The sequence below is a fragment of the Anomaloglossus baeobatrachus genome, chromosome 1 (assembly GCF_048569485.1).
Source record: "Anomaloglossus baeobatrachus isolate aAnoBae1 chromosome 1, aAnoBae1.hap1, whole genome shotgun sequence".
Taxonomy (NCBI): Eukaryota; Metazoa; Chordata; class Amphibia; order Anura; family Aromobatidae; genus Anomaloglossus; species Anomaloglossus baeobatrachus.
In genome coordinates, this window is record NC_134353.1 from 17,404,092 (window position 1) to 17,423,082 (window position 18,991).

At 49.2% G+C, this 18,991-nt stretch overlaps 1 protein-coding gene across 3 annotated transcripts in view; it reads right to left on the minus strand.

Annotated features, from left to right (window-relative positions):
* The window catches only part of FBXO41 (F-box protein 41), a 102,035-nt gene that overhangs the window by 43,530 nt on the left and 39,514 nt on the right, over positions 1–18,991 (minus strand). Inside the window, exon 1 of one of the 3 annotated variants that reach the window (XM_075345970.1) lies at positions 11,874–12,063. The exons of the other annotated variants lie outside the window; for them this stretch is intronic. The gene's annotated coding sequence lies outside the window, so the exon portion shown is untranslated. Of the gene's footprint in view, positions 1–11,873; positions 12,064–18,991 lie in introns of those variants that run through there. 3 annotated transcript variants of the gene reach the window in all.

The following is an 18,991-nucleotide window of genomic DNA, read 5'->3' on the forward strand; positions in this document are numbered from 1 at the left end:
GACATCACATAACACGGCAGACAATGGCGTCACACACCACGGCGGGCGATGAGGCCACATAACACGGCAGACAATGGCGTCACACACCACGGCGGGCGATGAGGCCACATAACACAGCAGACAATGGCGTCATACACCATGGCAGGCGATGACATCACATAACACGGCAGACAATAGTGTCACACACCACGGCGGGCGATGAGGCCACATAACACGGCAGACAATGGCGTCACACACCACGGCGGGCGATGAGGCCACATAACACGGCAGAGAATGGCGTCATACACCATGGCAGGCGATGAGGCCACATAACACGGCAGACAATGGCGTCATACACCACGGCAGGCGATGACATCACATAACACGGCAGACAATGGCGTCATACACCACGGCGGGCGATGACATCACATAACACGGCAGACAATGGCGTCACACACCACGGCGGGCGATGAGGCCACATAACACGGCAGACAATGGCGTCATACACCACGGCAGGCGATGACATCACATAACACGGCAGACAATGGCGTCATACACCACGGCGGGCGATGACATCACATAACACGGCAGACAATGGCGTCATACACCACAGCAGAAAGTTTGATTTAGGTGTATGGCATTATTAGCTGTCCTCTATATCACTCTGGACACTATATGGTGTCACTATATGACAGTTGTGTATACTGTATATTATTAGGCCCCTATAGGTGTGTAATTTTCAGTATCAGTATATGGCAGTACAATGTGATGGACACTATATACAGTGGGTGAAATACATTTTATAAGTAAATATATTTCTAAAGCTGCTATTGACATGAATTTCTCACCAAATGTCGGTAACAACCCATCCAATCCACACAGGCAAAGAAATCACCATAGAGGTCCATAAATTGTTTGTAATGATGAGAAAAGACCCAGGGGAAAAGTATTGAATACATAAAAATGGATTCAAAGCGCTGGAAAGTCCTGACACCTGCTGAAATCAATCAGTAATTAGAAAGCAATCCGGCCACTAAGTGAAAAACAATATCAGCTGGAACTGATGGCCGATAAAAAGGCGTCTCATTACCAAGGAGCCACACAAGAAACAACTGATGATGGGTAAAACCAGGGAGCTGTCTGAAGATATTTACAACCTTATTGTTGTAAAATATACCAATGGCATTGGCTTCATAAGAATTTCTAAATGATCTCTGAAGTATGCGGCGCATGGTCTGAGCACTGACAGGCAGACCCCCCCACCCCTGTAACCTCTGATCACTGACAGGCGGACCTTTCACCCCTGTCAGTGTGTGGTGTATGATATGCACACCAGTGACTATGTAAGGGGAATACATGGAATAGCAGAAACTGCTGTGTGAATACTAACTTGAAAAATCCAATAGCTATATGTAAGAGTGAAAATGTGAAAAATGGAATCTGCATTACTGCCATGAACATATGAATCAAGAGAAATTTAGCTACTGAATTGATCAATGCAATAGAGCCCCAACACTACGCCAAAGTATTTCTCTACGTTGGGGTCCCTAGCTTGTGTGTGTCCTCTCATGCAGTTAAAAAACTTACCGTGTATGGGAGGCTGAGACCCCGGCTATTTATGCGTATGATATGGATTGGCAATAGGTGTGAGTGGGGAGGGTTCACAAACGAAAAACTACTAACAATAAGGAATAACGTTTGGAACACCATTCTAAGTCTGAACTGGGTGCAAAAGTTTTTTTAACTGCATGAGAGGACACACACAAGCTAGGGACCCCAACGTAGAGAAATACTTTGGCGTAGTGTTGGGGCTCTATTGCATTGATCAATTCAGTAGCTAAATTTCTCTTGATTCATATGTTCATGGCAGTAATGCAGATTCCATTTTTCACATATTCACTCTTACATATAGCTATTGGATTTTTCATGTCAGTATTCACACAGCAGTTTCTGCTATTCCATGTATTCCCCTTCCATAGTCACTGGTGTGCATACCTTATCTCCCCATAGTGATGTTTTTTTAGGTTTTTGCACCCAGTTCAGACTTAGAATGGTGTTCCAAACGTTATTCCTTATTGTTAGTGTGTGGTGTATGGTCTGAGCACTGACAGGCGGACCCCCCAACCCTGTAACCTCTGCAGTGTGTGACGTGTGGTCTGAGCACTGACAGGCGGACCCCCCACCCCTGTAACCTCTGCAGTGTGCGGTGTATGGTCTGAGCACTGACAGGTGCCCCCCCCCTGTAACCTCTGCAGTGTGTGACGTGTGGTCGGAGCACTGACAGGCGGATCCCCACCCCTGTAACCTCTGCAGTCTGCGGTGTATGGTATGAGGACTGACAGGCAGACCCCCCACCCCTGTAACCTCTGCAGTGTATAGTCTGAGCACTGACAGGCGGACCCCCTACCCCTGTAACCTCTGCAGTGTATGGTCTGAGCACTGACAGGCGGATCCCCACCCCTGTAACCTCTGTAGTGTGTGACGTATGGTCTGAGCACTGACAGGCGGACCCCCACACCCCTGTAACCTCTGTAGTGTGTGACATATGGTCTGAGCACTGACAGGCGGACCCCCCACCCCTGTAACCTCTGCAGCAATGCTGGCAGCACTCATACGTGTATTCTGAGAAGTCAATCTCTGGATATGACGCTGAGAACGTGCACTCAGCTTGTGTGGTCGGCCATGATGAGTTCTGTTCTGAGTGGATCCTGTCTTGTTATACCGCTGTATAGTCTTGGCCACCGTGCTGCAGCTCAGGGTGCTGACAATCTTCTTATAGCCTCGGCCATCTTCATGTAGAGCAACAACTCTCTTTTCTTCAGATCCTCAGAGAATTCTTTGCCACGAGGAGCCATGATGATCTTCCAGTGATCAGTACGAGAGGGTATGTGACTGCGATAACCCCGAATGTAACACCCCTGCTCCTTCAGTTACACCTGAGACCTCATAACACTAATGAGTCACATGACATTGGGGAGGGATACTAGGCATAATTTGGCCATTTTCACTTCGGGGTCTACTCACTTTTGTTGCCAGTGGTTTAGACATTAATGGCTGTGATGAGTTATTTACACTGTTATACAAGCTGCGCACTGACACTGCACATTGTATCACAGGGTCAGATCTGCAGTGCTGTCCCATTAAATATATAATATTTACTAAAATGTGAGGGGTGTACTCATTTTTGTGACATACTGTATAATCTGAGCTCATGGTCAGCCCAGACTCACAGCACTGCGTTGCTTCTTCTTGAGTAACCCCATTCAATGATGAGAATTTGCTTCCGGCAGCTGCAGAATCTCCCCCCGGCGCCCGGGGCAGCCATGTCTGTTATTAGCGGCCGGCTCCCGGTGACCGCGGTGTCCATGCGGCTGATGGACTGGTGATGACGGGTCACTTTCTTCGGCCGTATCTCAGCAATCCTGTCCTATAAAAGCCTCACTTTGTCCGGAGGGCTCGCTCAGACGTCTGCAGTCCGGGCTTTATCCGAGCATTGCACAGACACAACCTGTGCGCATTGCCGTCTACGCCGCTGTTCACATGGCCGCCTCTTTACAGTCACACGGCAGAACGACGCCTGAATCTCAGCCAGTGACATCCCAGGACTGTGGATGTGGGGGCAGCAGGAGCAGAGGGGGCTTGTGGCAGATATTATGGGTGTCAGGACCGGTGTAGAGGATATTTATAGGGATAATCTTTGCTGAGTGGCGGGCGCGGGGTGACGCGGTGGCTTCAGGGAGACGAGATGCTGGGTGACAGCCGCAACGTCTGTGCCCTCTCCCCGCAGCCACCACAGGGGGCTCCTGTCACAGCAATCCCAACCCCCACCATGACGGCACCCGGCTGAGAACACCAAGCCAGCAATGTCTGCACCTACTCACCTCCTGCCTTAGGCTCTGTGCACACAATGCAGCTTTATATCATTTTATGATGCATTTTTGAGTGCAGATTTGTCCCAATCTGAAGGGAATCCTGACGCCAGCAGTCAGTGAGGATCCCGAAGTGTCAGCGCCGTTATTGGTGACTTGCAGATCTGGCGCAGAAAATAATCCGCAGCGTCAATTCTATCTGCGCTTTTGCAGCATTTTTTTACCCAATGAAATCAGTCAAAAACTCATTTGTTTGCACTGGCTCAGTTCTCCCTACGTGAGACTCCCACACTGTCACACCTTGGAGACATTATTTATGTACACCCTGTTTACTTTATTTTGTAGTTTATTTTAGTTATACATATATACACATAAATATATATATATATATATATATATATATATATATACATACATATATATATATATATATATACATAAAAAAAAAAACTAATATATATAAAAACATTTTTTATATATATAATTTTTTTTTATATATATTTTTTTAAAAATATATAAATCTATATATAAAATATATATATATATATATATAAAAAAATAATATATATATAAAAAAATTTATATATATTGTATATATAAAAAAAAATAATATATATATATAAAAAAAATTATATATACTATATATATATATATATATATATATATATATATATATATATATATATACACACACATATATGTGCCTTGCGAAAGTATTCAGCGCCTTGAATTTTTCAACCTTTTCCCACATTTCAGGCTTCAAACATAAAGATAAAAATGTGAATGTTCTGGTGAAGAATCTACAACAAGTGACACAATTGTGAAGAGGAAGGAAATTTATTGCTTATTTTAAACTTTTATAAAAAAATAAATACCTGAAACTTGGGGTGTGCAATATTATTCATCCCCTGTAAGTGAATCCGTTGTAGCGCCCCCTTTTGCTGCGATTACAGCACAGTCTCTTGGGGGATGTGTCTATCAGTTTTGCACATGGAGAGGTGAAATTCTCGCCCATTCTTTGTAAACAGCTGGAGCTGAGTGAGGTTGGATGGAGGCGTTTGTGAACAGCAGTTTTCAGCTCTTTCCACAGGTTCTTGATTGGGTTCAGGTCTGGACTGTGACTTGGCCATTCTAACACCTGGATACGGTTATTTGTGAACCATTCCATTGTAGATATTGCTTTATGTTTGGGATCATTGTCTTGTTGGAAGATAAATCTCCGTCCCAGTCTCAGGTCTTTTGCAGACTCCAACAGGTTTTCTTCAAGAATGGTCCTGTATTTGGCTCCATCCATCTTCCCATCAATTTTAACCATCTTCCCTGTCCCTGCTGAAGAAAAGCAGGCCCAAACTATGATGCTGCCACCACCATGTTTGACAGTGGGGATGGTGTGTTCAGGGTGATGAGCTGTGTTGCTTTTACACCAAACATATCGTTTGGCATTGTGCCCACATAGTGTGATTTCGGTTCCATCTGAGCAGAGCACCTTCTTCCACATGTTTGGTGTCTCCAGGTGGCTTGTGGCAAACTTTAAACAACACTTTTTCTGGATATCTTTGAGAAATGTCTTTCTTCTTGCCACTCTTCCATAAAGGCCAGATTTGTGCAGTGTAGACTGATTGTTGTGCTATGGACAGACTCTCCCACCTCAGCTGTAGATCTCTGCAGATCATCCAGAGGGATCACGGGCCTCTTGGCTGCATCTCTGATCAGTCTTCTCCTTGTGTGAGGTGACAGTTTGGATGGACGGCCGGGTCTTGGTAGATTTGCAGTGGTATGATCCTTCCATTACGATATGATCGCTTGCACAGGGCTTCTTGGGATGTTTAAAGTTGTGGAAATCTTTTTGTAACCAAATCCGGCTTTAACCTTCTCCACAACAGTATCACGGACCTGGCTGTTGTGTTCCTTGGTCTTCATGATGTTCTCTGTGCTTTACACAGAACCCTGAGACTATCACAGAGCAGGGGCATTATACGGAGACTTGATTACACACAGGGGCTTATATTTATCATCATCAGTCATTTAGGACAACATTGGATCATTCAGAGATCCTCAATCACCTTCTGGAGTGAGTTTCCTGCACTGAAAGTAAAGGGGATGAATAATATTGCACGCACCAATTTTCAGTTATTTATTTTTTACAAAACTTTTATCTTTATATTTGAAGCCTGAAATGTGGGAAAAGGTTGAAATGTTCAAGGGGGCCGAATATATATATATACACACACACATATCCGTCCGCCATGCTTTACACCACAGCCTGGCTCTATTGAGCCACAGACGTGATGAACGACTCCAGATTAGTCTCAGTTCCTATTGGAGAGTCCAGCATGGTGTAAATCCTGCCTCGTTTCCGGACCATTCACCGTGACCCCCCACCCACTTAACACCCCAAAAACATCTGCGGTCACAGCTGTAAAAAAAAAAAAGTTGAAGTAAACTCAAGAAAAAAAGTAAAAAAAAGTCCCTTCTCCGCTCCCCGCCCGCAGCTGTGTGTGAGCGGCATGATGAAGGAATTAGAGCGGCTTTGTGGAGGATCTCAGCACTGGATGGCGGCAGCTTTCATGTTATTTATAGTTAATGCAAATGTCCAATTTACAGGTGACACCATCAAAGGCATCAGGGTGACGGCATATTCACAGAAATTACCCCAGATACTGAGGCAGGAGAGCAGCGAGCGCAGCCCCCACCACACACACCGCACAGCAACCGCAGCCCACACCGCACAGCAACCGCAGACCACACCGCACAGCAACCGCAGCCCCCACCGCACAGCAACCGCAGACCACACCGCACAGCAACCGCAGACCACACCGCACAGCAACCGCAGCCCCCACCGCACAGCAACCGCAGCCCCCACCGCACAGCAACCGCAGACCACACCGCACAGCAACCGCAGACCACACCACACAGCAACCGCAGCCCCCACCGCACAGCAACCGCAGACCACACCGCACAGCAACCGCAGACCACACCGCACAGCAACCGCAGCCCCCACCGCACAGCAACTGCAGCCACCACACACACCGCACAGCAACCGCAGCCCACACCGCACAGCAACCGCAGACCACACCGCACAGCAACCGCAGACCACACAGCAACCGCACAGCAACCGCAGCCCACACCGCACAGCAACCGCAGCCCACACCGCACAGCAACCGCAGACCACACCGCACAGCAACCGCAGCCCACACCGCACAGCAACCGCAGACCACACCGCACAGCAACCGCAGACCACACCGCACAGCAACCGCACAGCAACCACAGCCCACACCGCACAGCAACCGCAGTCCACACCGCACAGCAACCGCAGCCCACACCGCACAGCAACCGCAGCCCACACCGCACAGCAACCGCAGCCCACACCGCACAGCAACCGCAAACACCGCACAGCAACCGCAAACACCGCACAGCAACCGCAAACACCGCACAGCAACCGCACACACCGCACAGGAACCGCAAACACCGCACAGCAACCGCAAACACCGCACAGCAACCGCAAACACCGCACAGCAACCGCACACACCGCACAGCAACCGCAGCCCCCACCGCACAGCAACCGCACAGCCACTGCAGACACCACAAAGCAACCACAGAAACCACACAGCAACTGCAGACACAACATCTGCAGCAATCAGTTCTTTTTTCTTTTTTTTTTTTTTTGCTGTTCCATCATTGAAAAAAAAAAACATATTGGATCCGTTACATGAGGGGCACTGACGGCAGTTACCAGAGGACAGAGGAGACGGGCGGTCACTGAATAATGTGGATGGAGGAGACGGGCGGTCACTGAATACTGAGGATGGAGGAGACGGGCGGTCACTGAATACTGAAGACGGAGGTGACGGGCGGTCACTGAATACTGAGGATGGAGGAGACGGGCGGTCACTGAATACTGAGGATGGAGGAGACGGGCGGTCACTGAATACTGAAGACGGAGGTGACGGGCGGTCACTGAATACTGAGGATGGAGGAGACGGGCGATCACTGAATACTGAGGATGGAGGAGACGGGCGGTCACTGAATACTGAAGACGGAGGTGACGGGCGGTCACTGAATACTGAGGATGGAGGAGACAGGCGATCACTGAATACTGAGGATGGAGGAGACGGGCGGTCACTGAATACTGAGGATGGAGGAGACGGGCGATCACTGAATACTGAGGATGGAGGAGACGGGCGGTCACTGAATACTGAGGATGGAGGAGACGGGCAGTCACTGAATACTGAGGATGGAGGAGACGGGCGGTCACTGAATACTGAGGATGGAGGAGATGGGCGATCACCGAATACTGAGAACGGAGGTGACGGGCGGTCACTGAATACTGAAGATGGAGGAGACGGGCGATCACCGAATACTGAGAACGGAGGTGACGGGCGGTCACTGAATACTGAGAACGGAGGTGACGGGCGGTCACTGAATACTGAGGACGGAGGAGACGGGCGTCCACTGAATACTGAGGACGGAGGAGACGGGCGGTCACTGAATACTGAGGATGGAGGAGACGGGCGGTCACTGAATACTGAAGACGGAGGTGACGGGCGGTCACTGAATACTGAGGATGGAGGAGACGGGCGGTAACTGAATACTGAGGATGGAGGAGACGGGCGGTCACTGAATACTGAGGATGGAGGAGACGGGCGGTCACTGAATACTGAAGACGGAGGTGACGGGCGGTCACTGAATACTGAGGATGGAGGAGACGGGCGATCACTGAATACTGAGGATGGAGGAGACGGGCGGTCACTGAATACTGAAGACGGAGGAGACGGGCGGTCACTGAATACTGAGGATGGAGGAGACGGGCAGTCACTGAATACTGAGGATGGAGGAGACGGGCAGTCACTGAATACTGAGGATGGAGGAGACGGGCAGTCACTGAATACTGAGGATGGAGGAGACGGGCGATCACTGAATACTGAAGATGGAGGAGACGGGCGATCACCGAATACTGAGAACGGAGGTGACGGGCGGTCACTGAATACTGAGAACGGAGGTGACGGGCGGTCACTGAATACTGAGAACGGAGGTGACGGGCGGTCACTGAATACTGAGGACGGAGGAGACGGGCGGCCACTGAATACTGAGGACGGAGGAGACGGGCGGTGACTGAATACTGAGAACGGAAGAGACGGGCGGTCACTGAATACTGAGGACGGAGGACACGGGCGGTGACTGAATGCTGAGGATGGAGGAGACGGGCGGTGACTGAATACTGAGGACGGAGGAGACGGGCGGTCACTGAATACTGAGGAAGGAGGAGACGGGCGGTGACTGAATACTGTGGACGGAGGAGACGGGCGATCACTGAATACTGAGGACGGAGGAGACGGGCAGTGACTGAATACTGTGGACGGAGGAGACGGGCGGTGACTGAATACTGAGGATGGAGGAGACGGGCGGTGACTGAATACTGTGGACGGAGGAGACGGGCGGTGACTGAATACTGTGGACGGAGGAGACGGGCGATCACTGAATACTGAGGACGGAGGAGACGGGCGGTCACTGAATACTGAGGACGGAGGAGACGGGCGGTCACTGAATACTGAGGACGGAGGAGACGGGCGGTGACTGAATACTGTGGACGGAGGAGACCAAGGTGATTTACATTTCTTAATCTTGCATTTTGTTGAGTGATAACACTTATCCGCGCTCCTGCACATGACGCAGATATACAATATCACGTATATGGAGTTACCGCTCCTGACTACGTGACGTGACCGCTCTATATAACACGTGTCCCTGGTTATGAAGACGACCATTGCTCCTCGGATTCGCTGATGTGATCGGGCTGACACACTTTTCTTATTATTACCCGTTCCCATGGTGATCAATACTTCATGATGTCTTCAGTGATTCCTTCACATGTATTTTTCAGGCTCTTTCCTCATTAAGGCTCCGTTTCATCTTCCATCAGTGTAAAAATAAACAGAACAACAAGGCAGAAAACAGCAGCAGGAAACCATCAACATGGAGGAGACTGGGAACAAAGTCACGGGGGCTGGTGCCTGTGCCCAGAGAGCACGGACGACCGTGACTAGAGAGCACGGACGACCGTGACTAGAGAGCACGGACGACCGTGACTAGAGAGCACGGACGACCGTGACTAGAGAGCACGGACGACCGTGACTAGAGAGCACGGACGACCGTGACTAGAGAGCACGGACGACCGTGACTAGAGAGCACGGACGACCGTGACTAGAGAGCACGGACGACCGTGCCTAGAGAGCACGGACGACCGTGCCTAGAGAGCACGGACGACCGTGCCTAGAGAGCACGGACGACCGTGACTTGACAGCACGGACGACCGTGACTAGAGAGCACGGACGACCGTGACTAGAGAGCACGGACGACCGTGACTAGAGAGCACGGACGACCGTGCCTAGAGAGCACGGACGACCGTGCCTAGAGAGCACGGACGACCGTGACTAGAGAGCACGGACGACCGTGCCTAGAGAGCACGGACGACCGTGCCTAGAGAGCACGGACGACCGTGCCTAGAGAGCACGGACGACCGTGACTAGAGAGCACGGACGACCGTGCCTAGAGAGCACGGACGACCGTGCCTAGAGAGCACGGACGACCGTGCCTAGAGAGCACGGACGACCGTGCCTAGAGAGCACGGGCGACCGTGACTAGACAGCACGGACGTCCGTGACTAGAGAGCACGGACGACCGTGACTAGAGAGCACGGACGACCGTGACTAGAGAGCACGGACGACCGTGACTAGAGAGCACGGACGACCGTGACTAGAGAGCACGGACGACTGTGCCTAGAGAGCACGGACGACTGTGCCTAGAGAGCACGGGCGACCGTGACTAGAGAGCACAGATGACCGTGACTAGAGAGCACGGACGACCGTGACTAGAGAGCACGGACGACCGTGACTAGAGAGCACGGATGACCGTGACTAGAGAGCATGGACGACTGTGCCTAGAGAGCACGGACGACTGTGCCTAGAGAGCATGGACGACTGTGACTAGAGAGCACGGACGACTGTGACTAGAGAGCACGGACGACTGTGACTAGACAGCACGGACGACTGTGACTAGAGAGCACAGATGACTGTGCCTAGAGAGCACGGATGATGTGCCTAGAGAGCACGGATGACTGTGCCTAGAGAGCACGGATGATGTGCCTAGAGAGCACGGATGACTGTGCCTAGAGAGCACGGATGATGTGCCTAGAGAGCACGGACGACCGTGACTAGAGAGCATGGACGACCGTGACTAGAGAGCATGGACGACTGTGCCTAGAGAGCACGGACGACTGTGCCTAGAGAGCACGGACGACTGTGCCTAGAGAGCATGGACGACTGTGCCTAGAGAGCACGGACGACTGTGACTAGAGAGCACGGACGACTGTGACTAGAGAGCACGGACGACTGTGACTAGAGAGCACGGACGACTGTGCCTAGAGAGCACGGACGACTGTGACTAATGTGACTAGAGAGCTCGGATGACTGTGACTAGAGAGCACGGACGACTGTGCCTAGAGAGCACGGACGACTGTGCCTAGAGAGCATGGACGACTGTGACTAAATTACACGGACGACTGTGACTAATGTGACTAGAGAGCTCGGATGACTGTGCCTAAATTACACGGACGACTGTGACTAATGTGACTAGAGAGCTCGGATGACTGTGACTAGAGAGCATGGATGACTGACTAGAGAGCACTGGTGATTGTAATTAAACAGAAGCTGGTGGTTGTAGACATGGCGATGTACATAGATGCCGAGTTGAGTTTCTACAACCCATCAACCACCGAGCCAACCAGATAACTACTCATACAATTAAGTGGAGAGCCAACCAACCAGATATAAAACGGACTACAACCAACCAGACAAGCCACCAACCCAACGATTGACCAGACTGCCATCCTCACTACAACAAGACCCCGGCCAAGGCAAGACATTAACCAAGACCCCGGCTGTCATTGCAGGTGATCATGACACTCGCAGACTCCAGCCCAGCTGGGCTCACATTACTGCTACCCCAAAAAGCAGAATAGAACTGTACCTGCATAGGCTTCCAATGGTATGGTGAAGGGTGGGCTAGTGGCTTCTTATCTGGCTGACTACCATCGCACACAGAAGTGATCACAAGGACTCCGATCTGCTGTACAGGAGACTGCCTCTCCAAGCTGCACACACTTGTTTTAGCTCACAAGTAGAGAACACAAAGTGTCTGCAATAATTTGCTAAATATAGAGGTGGAGTGTGATGTGAGCGCAGAGCTCGGAGGACCCTGGCGCAGCAGATGTCAGGAGCCTCGGCCAGAGCTCGCCATGGTGCACAGCGGCGGTCAGTGTGTGCAGCCACTCACACAGTGCCCGTCTCCACCAGAGCACTGCAACAAAGGGTCAGCTGTGCTGTATCATCTCCACACATGCCCGGCCGTGTCAGTGTCCACATCACTGCAAAATCAAGACATATGGCAGCCATTAACACGTCTTACTTATTTATAGGAGACCTGGATATTAGTGAAGATCCCTGACACAGCCCACCAGGACGATCACAGTAACCTCCAGCTGTAATCAGCACCGACTGTGATCTACTAACCACTACACCACAGGGATGTGATCTACTAACCACTACACACCAGGGATGTGATCTACTAACCACCAAACACCAGGGATACAAGTAATAACCCACTAGACACCAGGGATGTGATCTGCTAACCACTACACACCAGGGATACAAGTAATAACCCACTAGACACCAGGGATTAGATCTGCTAACCTCTACACACCAGGGATACAAGTAATAACCCACTAGACACCAGGGATGTGATCTGCTAACCACTACACACCAGGGATACAAGTAATAACCCACTAGACACCAGGGATTAGATCTGCTAACCTCTACACACCAGGGATACAAGTAATAACCCACTAGACACCAGGGATGTGATCTGCTAACCACTACACACCAGGGATACAAGTAATAAACCACTAGACACCAGGGATTAGATCTGCTAACCACTACACACCAGGGATACAAGTAATAACCCACTAGACACCAGGGATGTTACTGCTAACCACTACACACCAGGGATACAAGTAATAAACCACTAGACACCGGGGATGTGATCTGCTAACCACTACACACCAGGGATACAAGTAATAACCCACTAGACACCAGGGATGTGATCTACTCACCACTACACACCAGGGATACAAGTAATAACCCACTAGACACCAGGGATGTGATCTGCTAACCACTACACACCAGGGATACAAGTAATAAACCACTAGACACCAGGGATGTGATCTACTCAACACTACACACCAGGGATACAAGTAATAACCACTAGACACCAGGGATGTGATCTGCTAACCCCTACACACCAGAGATATAAGTAATAAGGGATGTGATCTGCTAACCACTACACACCAGAGATACAAATAATAACCCACTAGATACCAGGGATGTGATCTGCTAACCACTACACACCAGAGATACAAGAAATAACCCACTAGACACCAGGGATGTGATCTGCTAACCACTACACACAAGGGATACAAGTAATTACCACTAGACACCAGGGATGTGATCTACTCACCACTACACACCAGGGATACAAATAATAAACCAGTAGACACCAGGGATATGATCTGCTAACCACTACACACCAGGGATACAAGTAATAACCCACTAGACACCAGGGATGTGATCTGCTGACCACTACACACCAGAGATACAAGTAATAAACCACTAGACACCAGGGATGTGATCTGCTAACCACTACGCACCAGGGATGTGATCTGCTAACCACTACACACCAGGGATACAAGTAATAACCCACTAGCCACCAGGGATGTCATCTGCTAACCACTACACACCAGGGATACAAGTAATAACCCACTACACACCAGGGATACGATCTGCTAACCACTACACACCAGGGATACAAGTAATAAACCACTAGACACCAGGGATGTGATCTGCTAACCACTACACACCAGGGATACAAATAATAAACCACTAGACACCAGGGATATGATCTGCTAACCACTACACACCAGGGATACAAGTAATAACCCACTAGACACCAGGGATGTGATCTGCTAACCACTACACACCAGGGATACAAGTAATAAACCACTAGACACCAGGGATGTGATCTGCTAACCACTACGCACCAGGGATATACGTAATAAACCACTAGACACCAGGGATGGGATCTGCTAACCTCTACACACCAGGGATACAAGTAATAACCCACTAGACACCAGGCATGTGATCTGCTAACCACTACACACCAGGGATACAAGTAATAACCCACTAGACACCAGGGATGTGATCTGCTGACCACTACACACCAGAGATACAAGTAATAAACCACTAGACACCAGGGATGTGATCTGCTAACCACTACGCACCAGGGATATACGTAATAAACCACTAGACACCAGGGATGGGATCTGCTAACCACTACACACCAGGGATACAAGTAATAACCCACTAGACACCAGGGATGTGATCTGCTAACCACTACACACCAGGGTTACAAGTAATAAACCACTAGACACCAGGGATGTGATCTGCTAACCACTACACACCAGATACAGTTAGGTCCAGAAATATTTGGACAGTGACACAAGTTATGTTATTTTAGCTGTTTACAAAAACATGTTCAGAAATACAATTATATATATATATATAATATGGGCTGAAAGTGCACACTCCCAGCTGCAATATGAGAGTTTTCACATCCAAATCGGAGAAAGGGTTTAGGAATCATAGCTCTGTAATGCATAGCCTCCTCTTTTTAAAGGGACCAAAAGTAATTGGACAAGGGACTCTAAGGGCTGCAATTAACTCTGAAGGCGTCTCCCTCGTTAACCTGTAATCAATGAAGTAGTTAAAAGGTCTGGGGTTGATTACAGGTGTGTGGTTTTGCATTTGGAAGCTGTTGCTGTGACCAGACAACATGCGGTCTAAGGAACTCTCAATTGAGGTGAAGCAGAACATCCTGAGGCTGAAAAAAAAGAAAAAATCCATCAGAGAGATAGCAGACATGCTTGGAGTAGCAAAATCAACAGTCGGGTACATTCTGAGAAAAAAGGAATTGACTGGTGAGCTTGGGAACTCAAAAAGGCCTGGGCGTCCACGGATGACAACAGTGGTGGATGATCGCCGCATACTTTCTTTGGTGAAGAAGAACCCGTTCACAACATCAACTGAAGTCCAGAACACTCTCAGTGAAGTAGGTGTATCTGTCTCTAAGTCACCAGTAAAGAGAAGACTCCATGAAAGTAAATACAAAGGGTTCACATCTAGATGCAAACCATTCATCAATTCCAAAAATAGACAGGCCAGAGTTACATTTGCTGAAAAACACCTCATGAAGCCAGCTCAGTTCTGGAAAAGTATTCTATGGACAGATGAGACCAAGATCAACCTGTACCAGAATGATGGGAAGAAAAAAGTTTGGAGAAGAAAGGGAACGGCACATGATCCAAGGCACACCACATCCTCTGTAAAACATGGTGGAGGCAACGTGATGGCATGGGCATGCATGGCTTTCAATGGCACTGGGTCACTTGTGTTTATTGATGACATAACAGCAGACAAGAGTAGCCGGATGAATTCTGAAGTGTACCGGGATATACTTTCAGCCCAGATTCAGCCAAATGCCGCAAAGTTGATCGGACGGCGCTTCATAGTACAGATGGACAATGACCCCAAGCATACAGCCAAAGCTACCCAGGAGTTCATGAGTGCTAAAAAGTGGAACATTCTGCAATGGCCAAGTCAATCACCAGATCTTAACCCAATTGAGCATGCATTTCACTTGCTCAAATCCAGACTTAAGACGGAAAGACCCACAAACAAGCAAGACCTGAAGGCTGCGGCTGTAAAGGCCTGGCAAAGCATTAAGAAGGAGGAAAACCAGCGTTTGGTGATGTCCATGGGTTCCAGACTTAAGGCAGTGATTGCCTCCAAAGGATTCGCAACAAAATATTGAAAATAAAAATATTTTGTTTGGGTTTGGTTTATTTGTCCAATTACTTTTGACCTCCTAAAATGTGGAGTGTTTGTAAAGAAATGTGACAATTCCTACAATTTCTATCAGATATTTTTGTTCAAACCTTCAAATTAAACGTTACAATCTGCACTTGAATTCTGTTGTAGAGGTTTCATTTCAAATCCAATGTGGTGGCATGCAGAGCCCAACTCGCCAAAATTGTGTCACTGGCCAAAGATTTCTGGACCTAACTGTATATAAGTAATAAACCACTAGACACCAGGGATGTGATCTGCTAACCACTACACACCAGGGATACAAGTAATAACCACTAGACACCAGGGATGTGATCTGCTAACCACTACACACCAGGGATACAAGTAATAACCACTAGACACCAGGGATGTGATCTGCTAACCACTACACACCAGGAATACAAGTAATAAACCACTAGACACCAGGGATGTGATCTGCTAACCACTACACACCAGGGATACAAGTAATAAACCACTAGACACCAGGGATGTGATCTGCTAACCACTACGCACCAGGAATACAAGGAATAACCACTACACACCAGGGATACAAGTAATAACCACTACACACCAGGGATACAAGTAATAACCACTAGACACCAGGGATGTGATCTGCTAACCACTACACACCAGGGATACAAGTAATAAACCACTAGACACCAGGGATGTGATCTGCTAACCACTACGCACCAGGAATACAAGGAATAACCACTACACACCAGGGATACAAGTAATAACCACTAGACACCAGGGATGTGATCTGCTAACCACTACGCACCAGGAATACAAGGAATAACCACTACACACCAGGGATACAAGTAATAAACCACTAGACACCAGGGATGGGATCTGCTAACCACTACACACCAGGAATACAAGGAATAACCACTACACACCAGGGATACAAGTAATAACCACTACACACCAGGGATACAAGTAATAACCCACTGGACACCAGGGATGTGATCTACTAACTACTACACACCAGGGATACAAGGAATAACCCACTAGACCCCAGGGATGTGATCTGCTGACCACTACACACCAGGAATACAAGGAATAACCACTACACACCAGGGATACAAGTAATAACCACTACACACCAGGGATACAAGTAATAACCCACTGGACACCAGGGATGTGATTTACTAACTACTACACACCAGGGATACACGTAATAACCCACTAGACACCAGGGATGTGATCTGCTAACCACTACACACCAGGGATACAAGGAATAACCCACTAGGCACCAGGGATGTGATCTGCTAACCACTACACACCAGGAATACAAGTAATAAACCACTAGACACCAGAGATGTGATCTACTCACCACTACACACCAGGGATGTGATCTACTCACCACTACACACCAGGGATGTGATCTACTCCCCACTACACACCAGGGATGTGATCTACTCACCACTACACACCAGGGATGTGATCTGCTAACCACTACACACCAGGGATACACGTAATAACCACTACACACCAGGGATACAAGTAATAACCCACTGGACACCAGGGATGTGATCTACTAACCACTACACACCAGGGATACAAGTAATAAACCACTAGACACCAGGGATGTGATCTACTCACCACTACACACCAGGGATGTGATCTACTCACCACTACACACCAGGGATACACATATTATACTACGAGTCACCACACATACATGTACTAACACTGGACACCAGTGAAAAATTTAAAGGGGTCTGAATACTTTCCATACCCACTGTAGGGCAGCACGGTGGCTCAGTGGTTAGATCTGTACTATATATGGGGCAGCACGGTGGCTCAGTGGTTAGATCTGTACTATATATGGGGCAGCATAGTGGCTCAGTGGTTAACTCTTGCAGTGCTGGGGTCCCAGGTTCAAATCCCACCAACGACAGGAGTTAGCTCTATGTTTCAATGCTGCATGTAGGCGCCACATGGTGTGCCTATAGGTTCTTGAGGTCTCAGAAGGAGGACGGCGGTGTGTGAATATGTTCTGCATTTCTACCTTCTAATTAAAAACTCTAAAATCTCCACAACCCCCCGCACCGGGAACGCTCCGTGATCCTGACTGCTGAGCCTGGTCTGATGAGGAAACTTTATGTAAATAAGGAATCAAACTCTCCGGCGTAAACGGGGAAGACACCGGCACTGACACATACAAGGCAGACACCGGCACCGGCACAAACGGGGAAGACACCGGCACCGGCACAAACGGGGAAGACACCGGCACCGGCACAAACGGGGAAGACACCGGCACCGGCACAAACGGGGAAGACACCGGCACCGACACAAACAGGGAAGACACCGGCACCGACACAAACGGGGAAGACACCGGCACCGACACAAACGGGGAAGACACCGGCACCGACACAAACGGGGAAGACACCGGCACCGACACAAACGGGGAAGACACCGACACAAACGGGGAAGACACCGGCACCGACACAAACGGGGAAGACACCGGCACGACACATACAAGGCAGACACCGGCACCGGCACAAACGGGGAAGACACCGGCACAAACGGGGAAGACACCAGCACCGGCACAAACGGGGAAGACACTAGCACCAGCCCAAACGGGGCAGAAACCCGCACCGGCACAAACGGGGCAGAAACCCGCACAGACTCCTTGCCTTGGAGCGATGATTTCCTCCGGAGATAAGCGGCGCTCTGCTGTAATAAGATGGCAGTGATCAGCCCTGGAAGTCTTTCTAATGCACACTATGAAGAATCCGGCGACATCTTCTCGGGGGTCAGTGGTGTAGCTGCGTCATCCATTCATCCATCCAGGAATCAATACACTCCATACAGCGTAATGGCACGGCCTAATCTTATACAAGAGGAATGTGTGGGCTCAATGTGATGATTATACAAGCTGCACCCTCATGTGATGTGTGCGGAGCACGGTATATGACAAGCACGCTCTGTATATGCTCAGTGCCCTGATACGGAGGTCACCTGGGGAAACCGAGAAGTCATGCCCCATTATAGGGGTGGCCAGTGCACCATACAGGGTCATGAAGCCAATATGGGGTATGGTGGGGTCACCTGGGGAAACGGAGAAGTCATGCCCCATTATAGGGGTGGCCTGTGGACCATACAGGGTCATGAAGCCAATATGGG